Source organism: Erpetoichthys calabaricus, chromosome 5 (assembly GCF_900747795.2).
Source record: "Erpetoichthys calabaricus chromosome 5, fErpCal1.3, whole genome shotgun sequence".
Lineage (NCBI taxonomy): Eukaryota > Metazoa > Chordata > Cladistia > Polypteriformes > Polypteridae > Erpetoichthys > Erpetoichthys calabaricus.
This window is the reverse complement of record NC_041398.2, coordinates 7,349,108-7,365,780: the sequence shown is the minus strand read 5'-3', so window position 1 is coordinate 7,365,780 and position 16,673 is coordinate 7,349,108. Positions and strand designations below refer to the sequence as shown.

Genomic DNA, 16,673 nt, shown 5'->3' with positions numbered 1-16,673 from the left:
CTGCATGTTCTCCTCGTGTCACTCCTGCTTTGATTCACGCACTCCACAGATGTGCATGTTGGGTTCATTGGCGACTCTCAACTGGCCTTGTGTCCATCAGTTATGTTTTGCCTTTCACATTTCTCTGTCTTACAGTGTCATTCACATCTGTCTGCTGTATCTCTTTTATAGCGCCTGTCGTATTTGTCATTTTCTCTCTGTTATAGTGCCTTTCCTGTCATCTCTTATTACTGTACATTTTGTTATATGTCTGTTATAGAGGGCCTTTCATATTTTTGTATTATATGATGTTTAAAACATTGCTCTATGCATCAATCATATTTTTTCACATTTCCTATAGTAAATAGTGACTTTAACATTTTCGTATTTTACAGTGCATCCGGAAAGTGTTCACAGCGCATCACTTTTTCCACATTTTGTTATGTTACAGCCTTATCCCAAAATTGATAAATTTTTTTCCTCAGAATTCTACACACAACACCCCATAATGACAACGTGAAAAAAGTTTACTTGAGGTTTTTGCAAATTTTTAAAAAATAAAAAAACTGAGAAATCCCTTGTCCATAAGTATTCACAGCCTTTGCTCAATACTTTGTCGATGACACCTCTGGCAGCAATTACAGCCTCAAGTCTTTTTGAATATGATGCCACAAGCTTGGCACACCTATCCTTGGCCAGTTTCACCCATTCCTCTCTGCAGCACCTCTCAAGCTCCATCAGGTTGGATGGGAAGCGTCGGTGCACAGCCATTTTAAGATCTCTCCAGAGATGTTCAATCAGATTCAAGTCTGGGCTCTGGCTGGGCCACTCAAGGACATTCACAGAGTTGTCCTGAAGCCACTCCTTTGATATCTTGGCTGTGTGCTTAGAGTTGTTGTCCTGCTGAAAGATGAACCGTCGCCCCAGTCTGAGGTCAAGAGCGCTCTGGAGCAGGTTTTCATCCAGGACGTCTCTGTACATTGCTGCAGTCATCTTTCCCTTTATCCTGACTAGTCTCCCAGTTCCTGCCGCTGAAAAACATCCCCACAGCATGATGCTGCCATCACCATGCTTCACTGTAGGGATGGTATTGGCCTGGTGATGAGCAGTGCCTGGCATTCCCACCAAAGAGTTCAATCTTTGTCTCATCAGACCAGAGAATTTTCTTTCTCATGGTCTGAGAGTCCTTCAGGTGCCTTTTGGCAAACTCCAGGCGGGCTGCCATTTACTAAGGAGTGGCTTCCGTCTGGCCACTCTACCATACAGGCCTGATTGGTGGATTGCTGCAGAGATGGTTGTCCTTCTGGAAGGTTCTCCTCTCTCCACAGAGGACCTCTGGAGCTCTGACAGAGTGACCATAGGGTTCTTGGTCACCTCCCCGACTAAGACCCGTCTCCCCCGATTGCTCAGTTTAGATGGCCAGCCAGCTCTAGGAAGAGTCCTTGTGGTTTCGAACTTCTTCCACTTATGGATGACGGAGGCCACTGTGCTCATTGGGACCTTCAAAGCAGAAGAAATTTTTCTGTAACCTTCCCCAGATTTGTGCCTTGAGACAATCCTGTCTCGGATGTCTACAGACAATTCCTTTGGCTTCATGCTTGGTTTGTGCTCTGACATGAACTGTCAACTGTGGGACCTTATATAGACAGGTGTGCGCCTTTCCAAATCAGGTCCAGTCAACTGAATTTACCACAGGTGGACTCCAATGAAGCTGCAGAAACATCTCAAGGATGATCAGGGGAAACAGGATGCACCTGAGCTTAATTTTGAGCTTCATGGCAAAGGCTGTGAATACTTATGTACATGTGCTTTCTCAATTTTTTTATTTTTAATAAATTTGCAAAAATCTCAAGTAAACTTTTTTCACATTGTCATTATGGGGTGTTGTGTGTAGAATTCTGAGGAAAAAAATGAATTTAATCCATTTTGGAATAAGGCTGTAACATAACAAAATGTGGAAAAAGTGATGCGCTGTGAATACTTTCTTTCTCTCTATTGTTTGTATTACTGACATGCCCCCCCCCCCCCCACACTTTTTAACAACAATCCCAATTTTCTGTCAAATGAGTGTAAACTGACAACAGTAATTGTCATCCACCTTTCTTTATTCCACAGAGTATAGAGAATTCATATTTGTCCAAAGTAACGCCTATTCATATGTATAAATATCGTAACCGATGGCTTCAGACCATTAACAATGAAAGGCTTATGCCCATATCTTTTATTTCCTCTGAGATGCCAACGATATTTATAAACCAAACCTTAAGAATGTGATAGATGGTGAACCTGCCTCTCGGGTTAAGATAACGGTGACAGGTGATGGGTAGGAAGTAATTATGTCCATCAGAAAATGATTAATGCTGGAGAAAATATTGGTGGTGTGAGAGGAATGGAGGAGTTGTGTACTAGGAATGAGATAATGATGACAAATATGCAGAGGAATCTTTTTTTTTTTTTAATTAATTTTCATTGTAATCATTCCATACAAACAGATCAATTTATAACCAAACAAAATTGAACACAAATCAAACCCCACCCCTGAGAAGGAGAGCTTAGCCAAAGGAGAATTGCTTAGGGCTTTTTAATAAGGCAACAATAAACAAAAGAAAGGGAGAAATAAATATTTATGTAAATAGGAGATGGAGAAGGGAATTAAATGTGGTAATAGTGATTTCTCTTATTCTAAAATAATATCGATTAGATAATGCCAGGTTTTGAAAAAATTTTGTACAGATCCTCTAACTGAGAATTTGATTTTTTCCAATTTCAAATAATATAAAACATCGGTTTCCCACTGACTTTTCAGAAGAGAGTTAGGATTCTTCCAATTTAACAGAATAAGTCTGCGTGCTAAAAGTGTAATGAATGCAATCACCGTTTGCTTGTCCTTCTCCACTTCAAGTCCGTCTGGAAGAACACCGAACACAGCTGTTAATGGGTTAGGAAGGATTGTGATACCAATGCTGTCTGAAAGGCACTTAAACATTTTGGTCCAAAATGATGTACTAGGAATGAGATGATGACAAATATGCAGAGTAATCTTGTGATAAGAATTGTTATAAATCCAAGGCTCCAACAGACTAATGGATCTCACTTCATTGAACTGAGTCAGCTTTATGCTCTCTGCAATTAAGTCTTATTCTGATTGCTCGTCCAGAAACTCTGCATGTTTTCTTCTAAGTGAGAAGGATGTTTTCTCCATGACAAGAGCAACACTACTACCAATAATATTTCTTTACATTTATATATCGCTTTTTTCACTACTCAGAGTGTTTCAGTGAGCAGAGAGACACTTCAACCACCACTAATCTGCAGCATCCACCAGGATGATATGACAGCAGCCAGTGACACTCACCACACATGAGCTATTAGATGATGAAGTGGTGAGAGAGAGACAGACAATTAGAGAAAAGGGATGATTAGGGGGACAGCATGCCTAAGCCATGGTGGGCAATTTAGCCTGGAGTCATTAGCCTCTTTATAAAGGATCCCCAAGAGTCTTTAATGGCCAGAGAGTCAGGACCTCAGTTTTTTGTGTCATCCAAAGGATGATACCATTTTTACATCACAGTGTTTCCGTCACGCACCCCCACTTGGGTATTGGGATCCACATTGAGAGTACCATGTAAGCGCCTCCTGCTGGCCTCTCCAACACCTCTTCTAGCAGCAACCTAAGCTTTTCTAGATGGTGTCTCCCATCCAAGTACTGACCGGGCCTGAATATTTTCAGCTTCTGCTAGATGACCTGTTCTGAAGTGCTGGTCTCTTTGATAGACTCTTTGCTACACAAGTATTGGGACCCTCACCTAATGTTCTCTAACCGACTCTTTTCAGGTGAGACCTGCCGTCAGGCACGTTCTGTAGCTCTGGATGAGACTTCTACTCCTCTCACTGCTCACTCGGCCCACTCTTCTTGAGATTTGATGGACTTCATCTTCAAACTATAACTTCCAGCTCTTTCCATGGATGTTGACTTGGATTCAGTTCAGAGTGCATAGCAGAATACCTCAGAACATTCCAATGTAATTTCAACCATATTTCGGTGGTCTTACTTGTATGTTTTCGGAATCCATGGCCTGAACCCAAGACAAAGCCTTGTCATGTTCACTCCAGAATGTCTTGATGATCTTCTGATTTTATTGTGCCCTGCACAGATTCAGCACAGTGGCCCCATAACATTAATGAGCCTCCTCCATGTTTGCGTTTTTTCTTTGAACACTTATTTTATTTTATGTGGACACAGAGCTGCTGTGACTTACTGTAAAGCTCTTGTTTAGTTTCATCAAACCAAAGGACCTTCTCCAGCACTGTGTCTTGTCAACATGTGTTTTAGAAAACTCCAGTCCAGAAGGTGTACCTTGATCTCGGAGGTCAGCCTGAGTCTCTCTTGATGTTTTCTTGTTTTTACTCCTCCATTTAAACTCTCCTTGTGTTCAATCTGAGGTCAGCTTTACTCTTATGGTCTCATCAGGGAGGTGGGCTACAGTCCTGCAGACCCATAAACATCTTGAGAATACTAGCAGCTTTCCTCACTGGAACACACAGCTCTTTGGAGGTGGTCTTGTAGTCTTCACCTTGACCACTCTTGGCTGTAACCTTCTTCATAACCTCCTCTTCCTTTGTCCTTGTTCAGTGTGAGGAACACAATGACACAACACAGCAGAGTGAGGACTTGACTGAGAGGAATCAGTCAGCTTGAGATGTCATGACAGACCAGTGAGGTCTTTGAACTTCTAAGCACCCCCAATAATTTTCTCTGCCATTTTCCTTTATTTTAATGTTAAAAATTTAATGTTCAAAGCAAAGTGTCTGCTCTGTGGAGTAAAGAATGGAGGATGATGAGGACTTTTGTCAGCTTTAACTTATTTTACCTACAATTGTGCTTCATTTTTAAACCAATACTTTTGTCTGTATCTGAATATACAGCCATGTGAGAAAGTAAGTGCACCCCATGAAAAGCTTTTGTCTCTTTATAACATACCGGGCCATGACAAACTCTTCAGACTCCTCCACTTTTTCACATTTTTTATTTTGCAGCCTTGTGGTGAATCATTTCCTTTTTTCCCCTCAATAAGCAACACTCAACACACTATAATTACAAAGGGAAAGCAGAATTTTAGATATTATTGTATTTATTTAATAAAGTAAAAACTAAGTTATCTCATCAACACAAGGATTCAGAACCTTTCCTGTGACATCTGAAATTTGGCTCAGGTGCATCCTATTCTACCAGTCATCGTTGAGATGTTCTTACCCCTTGTTTGCAGTCTAATTGTGGTCATTTCAGTTGATTCGACATGATGAGGAAAAGCACACACCTGTCTACAGAAGGTCCACAGTGGTTAAAAAAACCAAGCCATGAGGTTGAAGGAATTACCTGCAGAGCTTAGAAACAGGATTGGGTCAAGGCAAAGATCTCGGGAAAGATATGCAAAAATTCTGCCGCACTGAAGGTTCCCAAGATGACAGGGACCTCCATAATGATTAACAGAATATATTTAGAACACCCATTACTTTTCATCAATCAATGGAGAAGGACCTTCATGAGAGGAGTGACCAAAAACCCAATGGCCACAGTGCCTGAAATCCAGAAAATATGTGTGGAGAAGGGAGAAGCTTCCAGAAGGACAACACTCCACTAAACTCGGTTTTATGGCACTGTGGTCAGACAACACATGAAAGCTTGCTTAGAGTTTACTAAAAGGCACCTAAAGGACTCTCAGACTGGGAAAAACAAGATTCTCTGGTCTGATGAAACCATCATTAAACTGTCTGGCCTCAATTTTAACTGTCATATGTGTAGGAAACCAGGCGTCGCTCACCTGCTGCATTTTACCATTCAACAGTGAAGCATGGTGGTGGCAGCATCACATTTGGAGTTGTTTTTCATTGGCAATCACTATGAGACCAGTCAGCATTGAGGGAAAGCTGAACAGGTCAAAGAACAGAGACGTCCTTAATGAAAACCTGCTCAGAGAGCTCTGGTCATCAGTCTGGGCCAAAGGGTTACCTTCAAACCTGAAAATGACCCAAAACACAAGGCACATACAACCCAGAGGTGGCTTATGGATAACTTTGTGAATGTTCTTGAACTTCTCTGGTAGAACTGAAAACTACTGTCCTCTGGTGGTCTCCATCCAACCTGACAGAGGATGAGAGGACCTGCAGGGATGAAAGGCAGAACATCCCCAATTTCAGGTGTGCCAAGCGGTCACATCAGACTCAAGAGCACCCCAGAAGCTGTGATCACTGCCAAAGGGGCTTCAAGTAAGTCCTGAGTAAAGAGTCTGATTACTTGTGTAAGTGGGACATTGTACTTTTCTTTTTAAATTCATTTGCAAATCCTGTTTACACTTTGTCATCTTGATTGAGATTTGGGAAGAAGTGAATTGAAATGATTTTAGCACAAGGCTGCAACATAACAAAATGTGAAAAAGTCGAAGGGCCTGAATATTTTTTAAAGGCACTGTAAGTGGACATGTCCAGATTTGATTCTCTTTTAAAGAGTATGTTTAGAAAAAGATGATAAAACATAACAAACATCAGGCCACATTTACATTCTGTAGCCCACTGCCTAATTTAAATAAACATAAACGCAAATTTCAAATGTGGAAAAGGTTAAGTCCACCCCCTCTGTTTATCACCACCTCCTATATCTCAAATTATAATCTTGTTCAAAGGATGAGAACATCACAAGAGAGGATCTCGTCTGACCCTGTCCTCTTATTTAAACCGTAGATATTTCATTTGGTTTGTTCTTTGTTGTTGATTACAATACAATACAATACAATTACTTTTGCATAGCCCAAAACCACACAAGAAGTGCCACAATGGGCTTTAACAGGCCCAGCCTCTTGACATCGCCCCAGCCTTGACTCTCTAAGAAGACAAGGAACCCCCCCCCCCAAAAAAAAAAAAAAAAAAACCCTAGTAGGGAAAATAATGGAAGAAACTTTGGGAAAGGCAGTTCAAAGAGAGACCCCTTTCCTGGTAGGTTGGGTGTGCAGTGGGGGTGAATACAATACAATGCACAGAACAGAACACAAGTAATCCTCAATACAGTATAAAAATAAAAATAATACAAGTACAGAGCAGAATTTAACAGTAGATATCTATATATATAAAATCCCTATGTGTGTCCAGGTGTCCATGTGTGGGTGTCTTCTGGTGAATTGCGCATGCGCGGGGCACGGTGCTATGCGCGATATTACTGTCAGAGAAAGTTAGAGGTGTTTTACGGAAATACAAACCAGTATTACTGCGAGAGGAAATTAAAGGAACACAATACAGTGACGCATATTACAGCCACATACAAGACAGTATTACTGTCAGAGGAGATTAAAGGCATATTACCGACACGCACGCCTGTATTACCGCCAGAGAAAATTAAAGGTATATTACGGACGTACAAGCCAGCGGACGTACAAGACGGTATCCTTCAATAAGGGCGCGCACAAAAAGGCGATCCTCAAAAGGACGACCTCAATTGGGCGCAGCGAATAAAGGCGCGCGTAAATAAAGATCTGCACCTGTTGCTCTTCACATATTCCAGAGCCATTTGAATTAAATTATCTACGCGCCCTTATTGAATAGAGCTGTACAAGACAGTATCACTGTCACAGAAAATTAAAGACACACAATACACGGCGGCAGCCCACGAAGAATGGTCATCTCAGCAAGTAAACATCAACAAAAGAAAGGCTGAAAGAAAGAAAAATACGACCAACAAAAAGAATGAGGTCAAAGTCCCTTGCCATTTAATATAGACTGTTCCTACTAATGTTTATGCACTACTGTTCTAGCGCCCGTTATTGTAACGGGCTAAATGACTAGTTATCACATAATATAATTTGGATTTGTTTAGTGTCCAGGAGACGTTGGCCATCAAGCTGCCTCCCCCAATTGGTCATTCCACAGCTGAGACAGTACTGGGCCAACCAATCCAATTAAAGGATCCCTCTACCCAATGATTCCTGCGATCCTCCGTCAGGGATGACTTTACCTTAGGCAGGCAAAACAACTTGGCAGGAGGGCAGTGGCACCATGTGCCACATTTGAGTACCAAGAAAAGGGTTAGTAACAAATTATAACTATCATATTACTAATGTATTAGTGCTAATGACTAACAACAAAGATGCAGTCTGTACAGTTACTCAGCAGCTCCAGTCAGGGTGTGCTAAACTGAAGTAGTGAGTCTTCAGCCGGGATTTAAAAGCTGAGACCGAAGGGGCATCTCTTATAGTAGCAGGCAGCCAACTCCACAGTTTAGGGGCCCTGTAACTAAAAGCTCGGCCTCCCACTGTTATTTTATTAATTCTGGGAATCATAAGCAGACCGGCATCTTGAGATCTTAATGTGCGCTCAAGGTTGTAAGTCATGATAATTTCAGACAAGTAAACCGGACCTCGGCCATTTAAGGCTTTATATGTTTACATGAGAATTTTGAAATTTGTCCTAAACTTAACAGGGAGCCAGTGTATGGATTTAAGAACTGGAGTTATGTGTTCGTATTTTCTTGTTTTTGTAATAATTCTTGCAGCCGCATTTTGGATTAACTGGAGGCTGTATAAAGAACAATTTGAACATCTAGTGAACACCGCATTGCAGTAGTCAATCCTACTAGAAATAAATGCAGGAATTAGTTTCTCACAATTCTCTTTATGTAGAAAGCGCCTTAATTTCTCAACATTTTTAAGATGGAAGAAACATGATTTTGACAACTTTGTAATGTGCGCTTTAAATGACATGCTAGAGTCAAAGATAACTAGATTGTGGGCTGAGTCAGTAAAATTAATGGGGATTCCAACTGAGTTAAATGATGACAAAATATTGTTGTGATCAGTGTCATTCCCTCCAACAATTAACATCTCTGTTTAATTTGTGTTTAAAGACAAGTAGTTCTCATCCATCCACTCCTAACTAACACAACTAATTAAAGACAACATCTGAGAAACTTCATTTGATCTAAATGAAAGGTATAACTGGGTGTCATCTGCGTACGAGTGAAAATTAACATTATGTTTCCTAATGAGAGATCCCAGAGGAAGCATGTAAAGTGAAAACAGTAAAGGTCCCAGTACTGAGCCCTGCGGAACACCATATTGAACTTCTGTGTGTAATGATGGAGTCCTGTCAGTACATTTCTGTACATATTGGAATCGATTTGATAAGTAAGAACTAAACTAAGCGAGCACAGTGCCTGTAAGGCCAACATAATTTTCTAGCCTGTGCAGTAAAATAGAATGGTCAATGGTGTCAAACGCTGTACTCTAAGTCTAACAATATAATTACAGTGGAGTTTTCTTCATCAGAGGATATCAGAATGTCGTTTACAACCCGTGTTAGTGCCTTTTCTGTACTATGACCAGTGTGGAAACCAGACTGGAATTTCTCAAATAAATCGTAATGCATAAGGTGTGACTGGAGCTGATTGGTGACTACTTTTTCTAGTATTTTGGAGAGAAAGGGTAAATTTGAAATGGATCTATAATTATTAAGAATATGTGGGTCTAGGTCTGACTTTTTAAGTAATGGTTTAATGACTGACACTTTTAGTGTATCAGGTACTGTGCCATGCAATAATGAACTATTGATAATGTTTAGAATAGGCGCTGCAAGAACATCCATTGCACTTTTTACTAGTTTTGTTGGCACTGGATCTAGGGAACAAGTAGTGAGCTTCATTTTAGAAATTAACATTAAGACTTCCTGCTCAGTTACAGGATTAAAATTACTAAAGTGCTGAGTGCAATGTGAGACAGGGTCTGCTAAGCTAGTATGTGGTTTGTACTGTGATGCAGAGATCTGGGATCTTATATTTTTAATTTTCTCATTGAATAAGTTCATAAAGTCTGTACTGCTAATGTCTGTTGGTATTTTGCACTGTTGATCTGAATTTCCATTAGTTAATTTAGCGACTGTTCTAAACAGTACCTGAGGATTTTTATTATTGCTATCTATTATTGTAGAATAGTATTCCGAGCGAGCTTTAAAGAGAGCTTTTTTATATTTTTTAACACTCTCTGTCCATGCAATTTGAAAGACATGTATCTTTGTTGTTCTCCTTCTGCGCTACAGTTTTTGACACTCTAATTTAAAAGCTTGAGTGTTTTCATTAAACCAGGGAGAGCTTCTATGTGCTTTGATCACTTTTGTTTTAATGCAGCGTTTCTCAACTTTTAAGTATTTGCGACCCGAGTTTTCATAACAGTTTTAATCACGCCCCCCTAACGTTTTTTTGAAAGGAGCCCACTAATACCAATTTGTTCTTTTTTAATTAATGATATATCATAGATGCATATTTTATTATACCTACTTAACTTTAATCGACATTTATCTAATTGTATATTTATTTTTCTAGTATCAGAATTTAGTTTAAGTTAATTTGTTTTGGTTTCAATAGATGTATTTTTCATATTTTCGATTCTTGTTTTCTTTTTTTCATATCTTCGCGCCCCACTTTTTGTTACTTCGCGCCCTCCTATGACCCCACGTTTGAGAACCACTGTTTTAAGGGGAGGCACTGTCCAGAGCATTTCTTAAGGTCACATTATAATGTAATGTTACCTGATCTCAATTGTTTTCCACAATTACACTTGACTTACTCAAAGTATCTATAAATTTTGAAGCAGAATTACAATCTAGATGTTGAACTGTCTTTGTTTTAATCTGTGAGAGCGTTGGCAAGGGCAGGACTAAATCAAATGTAATTAAGTAGTGATTAAAAATAACTTCATTTAATGGAGTAATATTTAAATTTTGAATTTCAACTTTGTAAGTTAAATTAAATCTAACATGTGGTTAGGATTATGAGTTGGACCTTTGACAATCTGACAAAATCCTACTGAATTTAACAAATAAGTAAAACATTTGCTAAAAGTGTCAGTTTCCACATCAATGTGTACATTAAAATCCCCCATCAGTACCATGTGATCATAATTTATAGCCAAATCAGATAAAAAGTTGCTAAATTCAGTCATGAACAATGAATATGGCCCTGGTGGTCTGTAGACTAGCACTGTAATTGTGTTGGAATCTGTTTTAATATTTATAATGAATGCCTCAAAGGTGGTAAAGTTGCCTAAATTTTTAGACGTAATTTGCATTTTGTTACAATGAATTATTCGAAGGCCTCTTCCTCGACCTGAATCTCTAGACTTATGAAGGAACGAGTATCCATCTGGTGACGCCTCTGCTAGGGGGACGGTGTCACCATAACATTCAAGTGATGACCTCATGCATTTTGCACGTAGTGCTAATATTATATGAGGAGTCAAAGCTGCTGTAATTCTGCTAAGATGTGGATTAGCAATAAGAAGAGACGACTACTTCAGTCACCTCTCGAAGGGTAGTACCTAATATTCAGACTTGCTTCAATCGAGACCAAGTGTGCATCTCTGCAGCCCGGAGCCTCCACTCTTGAGCTCCAAGAAGGTGGAGTTGACTCAAATAGACACCAACTGAGAGGAACTTGAAGTTCAAAACACTAAAGAGTCCTACAGTTCTGAGACGTCCCCACTAGAGGGGAGTGAACCGTCATATTTATTTGAAACTAAGTTGTAATAATCAGGCAGTAAGTTGCAATTATGAGATTCTAAGTTGAAATAATAGTAAGATGTAAGAATGAAACACAAAGTCATAATAATATAATGATAACAACAGTCAAGAGCCTGTGACCTGCTATTACTGTTAGTTGACTTAATTTAATAGGATTTAATTAGGTGCTGCTTCATTAGCAACATTCCAGTGAGGCTCACTCCGCTAAGTCTCAGTTTGACACGCGAGCTTCACGGAATGCCCGACTGGTTTAGTCCGGTGCTGCATTTTGAGATCAGCGGGAACGAGCACTGCACGAGGCACGTTGCAGGTGGTGGTGGTGGTGACGGGGTTTGAAGGCAGAGCGCAGGTTTGGTCCTCAGCTGCGCACTGGCCACACGTTGAACAGTCAGGAACTGGGCCGGTTCTAGACAGGCATATAAGAGGGGGTAGACAGAAATGTGAAGGGTGCACATAGTGGCGACAGAGGTGGGAAAGGGGTGGGGTGGTGGTGGTGGTGGGGGTGGGGGTGCTCTTGATAACTGTTTTTGTCATGTAATTGGATTGCACTTTGTCAGACCTCTACCCTAAGACCTGTCCAACTTGGGTGTCCCACCTGAAGGCTAAACTTCTGCTGGTGTAGCTCTTAGGGTCACTGAAGCATGCAGACCCCCTGACCACGATAAGGTGGCAATCCCTCAGGAGGAAAACTAAAAAATAAAACAAAAAATAAAATAAAATATTCCTCATCAGATTATAACAACTAAAAACATGACATTTACCTTAATTGGATGGCCTTTTTCAAATAAATTCGAACCCAACAATAACACTTGTCACTATTGCCAATATTAACAAAACTAAAAAGGGTAGGCCAAGTTATAAAAAAAAATCAAATCACCAAGTCTTCAAAAATAAAACTGAAAAATAGAATAAAAAAAAATAAATAAAATAAAATAAAGAATAAAATAAAATATCCATCCAGATCTTTACAACCAACAACATAAAATGTATCTTAATTGGATGGCCTAATTCTCAAATAAATTTGCAAAATAAATTAAGAATAAAATAAGACCTCTCAATATAGCCAATATTTTCAAAACTAAAAAGGGTTGGCATAGTAATTAAAAAAAAATCAATTCCCCACGTCTTTTCCTACAATTCTCAAACTAGTTTGTAGAACACAACAGATTTAGAACAGAACATTTGAACTTTTTTCTTCTTTTTTTGTCTTTTTGTCTTGTGCTTGTTTGTTTTGCAATCAACTGAACTCTGTTTGTAACTGAACAGCTCCACTCTCCTTTCTCCTCAATCCACTCTACAACAACAGTAAAAATTCTTCCAAATTCATCCATATCCAAGTTATTTGTTATGGACTTCTCATGGGCCACGATCACCAAATTCCTTTCTTTTATGTAACATGGTGCAACGATAGGGGGTTAGGACCCATGACAAAGTGGAGAAGGAACTCTCCCACGATGCTGAAGACACACCAATGACCAGGGCTGTTACATACAATTTATGCAACTCAGGAAGGGCTTCCTTGTACTCCTGCAGGAGTTTACACACAATGGACAGGTCTGTTTCCTTTGAACATTTTTTGAGCAGCATCTGTTTTGCCACAAGAACTTCATTTTCCAGACTTACAACATCTGCTACAGTGCCAGCCATCACAGCCAGAGGGTGCAACAGGGTGGGATGTAGAAATGCGCAAGATTTGGGTGCAAGACTAGATATGGCTCTCATCAGGTCAATATTCTTGTGTGAAAATCTAGTTTCCATTTCTGAAATGGCCCTGTCAAGGATGTTGAGCAGGGATCTTTCCAGAGACTGATGGGGGGAAAATGGTAGGGTCACCAGAGTCTGTATGGCCCACAGTTGAGAGCACAACACTTTGACCCAGGTGTTTGCTCATTGTTCTCCTTCTCTTTGATGGATGTGACTCATCCTCAGCAGGAGATGACACTGTGCATCATGTTTATTGAGCATATAGTGGTGGTGAAAAAAGTTGTAGAATGAACTAGAAAGGCTTAAAAATCTTTTTGTACACGGCTCACTCTGCATGGCATGCACAAGCACTAAGAGCAGTTGGTGGTTGTAGCAGTGGATGTATGGGACATATCTGTCAAGCCTCTTTTGGAGCAGAGCTTGTACACCACCTCTAACCCCACTCATCATAGAAGCCCCATCATAACACTGGGTAAGTATACTGTCAGCACTGTAGCCAGCATCAGAAAGGTGGAACAGTATCTCACAGGTGATGTACTCTGCAGCAAGTTGTTGCAAGTCAAGCAACCCAATAAGATGATCCTCTGGCATGGTATTTCTGACAAACCGTATTATCACAGACAAATTTTCCACATTGCACCTATCCCTGGTCCCATCACTTTTGAGGCAAAACCCTGCAGAATCAGCACACCATGTCAGCCAGTGTTTGGATAATTTCATTTTGGATATCCTTAGATGTCTGCGGTGGGTTGGCACCCTGCCTGGGATTGGTTCCTGCCTTGTGCCCTGTGTTGGCTGGGATTGGCTCCAGTGGACCCCCGTGACCCTGTGTTCGGATTCAGCGGGTTGGATAATGGATGGATGGATATCCTTAGATGTGTATTTTGCATTTTTGGGATACCCTTAGCAATGCTTGCCATCTTCTCATCCTTCTCTAAGGTATATTCCATCAGTTTTAGAAAAATACCTGAAGCAATGTCATCGTCATTACCCGCTGCATTGTGTGTCAAGGTTTCTGCAGTCACGCGGAGCCCCAACTCATTGACATAGAGAAACCTTCCAGCACTACTGATACTCTTGACATAGTAATGGTTTTTATCAAGTTGTGTTTTACCAACAAACATTGAATCCACAGTCCCCACTGTGGCCTCTCTGCTTTTATGCTCAGTCCAGATGGTTGAAGCATGCACATGGTTGTGGCTGGACACATGCCTCTGTAGCCCCTTGTCTCGATCAAGTGCTGCTTTCCAGTTGTTAAAACCAGTTAAGGTAAAAACTACGTCCCTCTCATTAGCAGTTCTGCCATATTTCCGACGGGAAACAGAAGCATGGGTCCCGCACAACAGAGTACTCCAGCCATGGTCGTGTGCGGTACCAGGCAGGATTGAATGATCTTAATGTTGTACCACCAAATACACGTTTGGGGTAACTACCCAGTATTGGCTGGGATGGTATATTGCTCTTTAAGTCACTGGGTAGCTGAGCGGGTTGCTTTGGGGCAGCAATTGTTGGCAGGGGTACAGGAGAAGCAGTGCCTGTTGATGCCACGGGAGTAGACATGCTAGCTGCTGTCTCTGATGTACCAACAGCAGCATCATTGCTATTGCTGTTGGTACAGGCAGGAGCAGCACCACACTTTTTAAAAGCTTGGAAAAAAGGATCATCTCACAGCATTAACTTTCCCTTTGTGAGCTGCTGGAAGCTGCGGTGGAAAGTGAATAAGCTTTACTAAAATCACTGTGATTACATCAGTATATGAAACGAGAAAACTGAGTGCAGAGTTGAAAGCTGGGGCAGGGCTTTGTGTCGGGGTCCGACAGACAGACACAGGTCCTCCAGTCGGCTCTATGCAGCAGACAGGCTCCCAGTGGTGCTTGTGGGATCGAGAAAGAAACACTTCTCTACCAGACTGAAACTGTGAGGACAACAATGGACTAGTCCCCCATTGACTGAACAAATATAGATGTATTTTTTAGTTCTTAATTATCTCACGAGTCGCTATGATTTTGACGACAGAGATTTGCTGCTTCCTCAAAGCCTCCCGCTGTTGCGCAGATCATTTTGCTCTGCCCTGCCTACTGAGAAACCTGACACCGGGTCATTTGCATACTAACATTGATTGGATGTTTAGCTGGAGGGAGGGTGAGTGGGGGACCTCTGCCGAGTGCTGTGTGAGCCTGCGCACAAACAGAGCAAGGAGGGAAAGAGCGAACAAGAGGTGAAACTTATCATCTCATCTGTGCCTTTTCCTGTGGATTTTTCAGCTACTGTAGTAAATCTTGTCCATGTTCAGTTTGTGGGTAATCTATTATTTTCTTTCTCAATTTATAAAATTTTGATTTAAGGGGACAGGACGTTTGTTTAAGGGGGCGTTGCCCCAGTGTAGAGCCGGCCCCGATGGATGGCATACATAAACATGTGTAACGAAGGTTTTTTTTTTAAAGTTCTGAACACTCCGTGTCCTAAGTTATAGCTAGTTTTAATTTCACAAAGACGTTAGACGTCTACATTGTCTGCGGTGAAAGTCATTTCTTCCATCGATGTTCACAGACCTCGGAGTATTTCACTTTTTATTGACCGTATCCCAATTCCAGGGGGGTCACAATTAGTGGTGGTCTGCTCAATACTGATGCTGTGTCGAGTTTTTAAAGCGCAGATGTTTGAAATGTCTCTTCAAGGCTGTATTATCGTGGGATTTCCCTCTCCTTACCCTTTCATTACCAGGTTAGACTCCTGTCGCACTTTAAGATGAACACACACAGACAGAGACATACGCAGACACACAGACACACACAAGTACCGTATGAAAGACGTACACACAGCACGTTATTCACAGCACTTTAACACACACGAGTGCAGTCTGAATAACACAAGCACAGTCTGCTCTCTCTAGCACTCCGAGAGACTTACTTATCATAGGCATGAACAACGGGCGATGTCTCACACCTAAATATCACCTTTGGTCTCCAAGAATATATTCAGACATACAAAGGCTCAACATCCCCGGCTATCAGCCATTTATCACCAGTGAATGTTTGACTTTAACGCACTCATCATTACTAGACTGAGCTCTTCATCCGCAGCTCAATAAACCTGGCAATTTGGATCATATGGCACTTCACACTGCGCCAGGCGCTCTTCACAAATTACTTTATTACCTCAATCACTGTGGATATGAAGACAAAGTACAGAAAGTTAAAAATAGTGTGGTGTTTATTAAAGAGCAATAATACCAGTAGAGAAAAGCATCAAACACACTGTGGAGAGCAAAGTCTTGATATATATAGTCTTTAGAAAAATCTTACGAATCAATAACGTTTCTAATGTTCTAACAATCTCCTATCTCAAGCTGTAATTTCCAGTCCCATAGCATCTCCTTCTGTTCACAGGTTGTAAAGTAATCAGCTACAGCTTGGACCACAGCATGTCTTCAT

General features: G+C 40.8%; 3 protein-coding genes across 20 annotated transcripts in view; 2 read left to right on the top strand and 1 right to left on the bottom strand.

Moving 5' to 3' along the window:
- LOC114643026 (tripartite motif-containing protein 16-like) overlaps window positions 1-16,673 on the bottom strand; it is a 1,170,030-nt gene that overhangs the window by 255,289 nt on the left and 898,068 nt on the right. The gene's annotated exons all lie outside the window — the stretch shown is intronic.
- The window catches only part of LOC114641537 (tripartite motif-containing protein 16-like), a 721,005-nt gene that overhangs the window by 584,974 nt on the left and 119,358 nt on the right, over window positions 1-16,673 (top strand). The window lies entirely within an intron of this gene.
- Window positions 1-16,673, top strand: part of LOC114643105 (tripartite motif-containing protein 16-like) — a 211,677-nt gene that overhangs the window by 75,646 nt on the left and 119,358 nt on the right. The window lies entirely within an intron of this gene.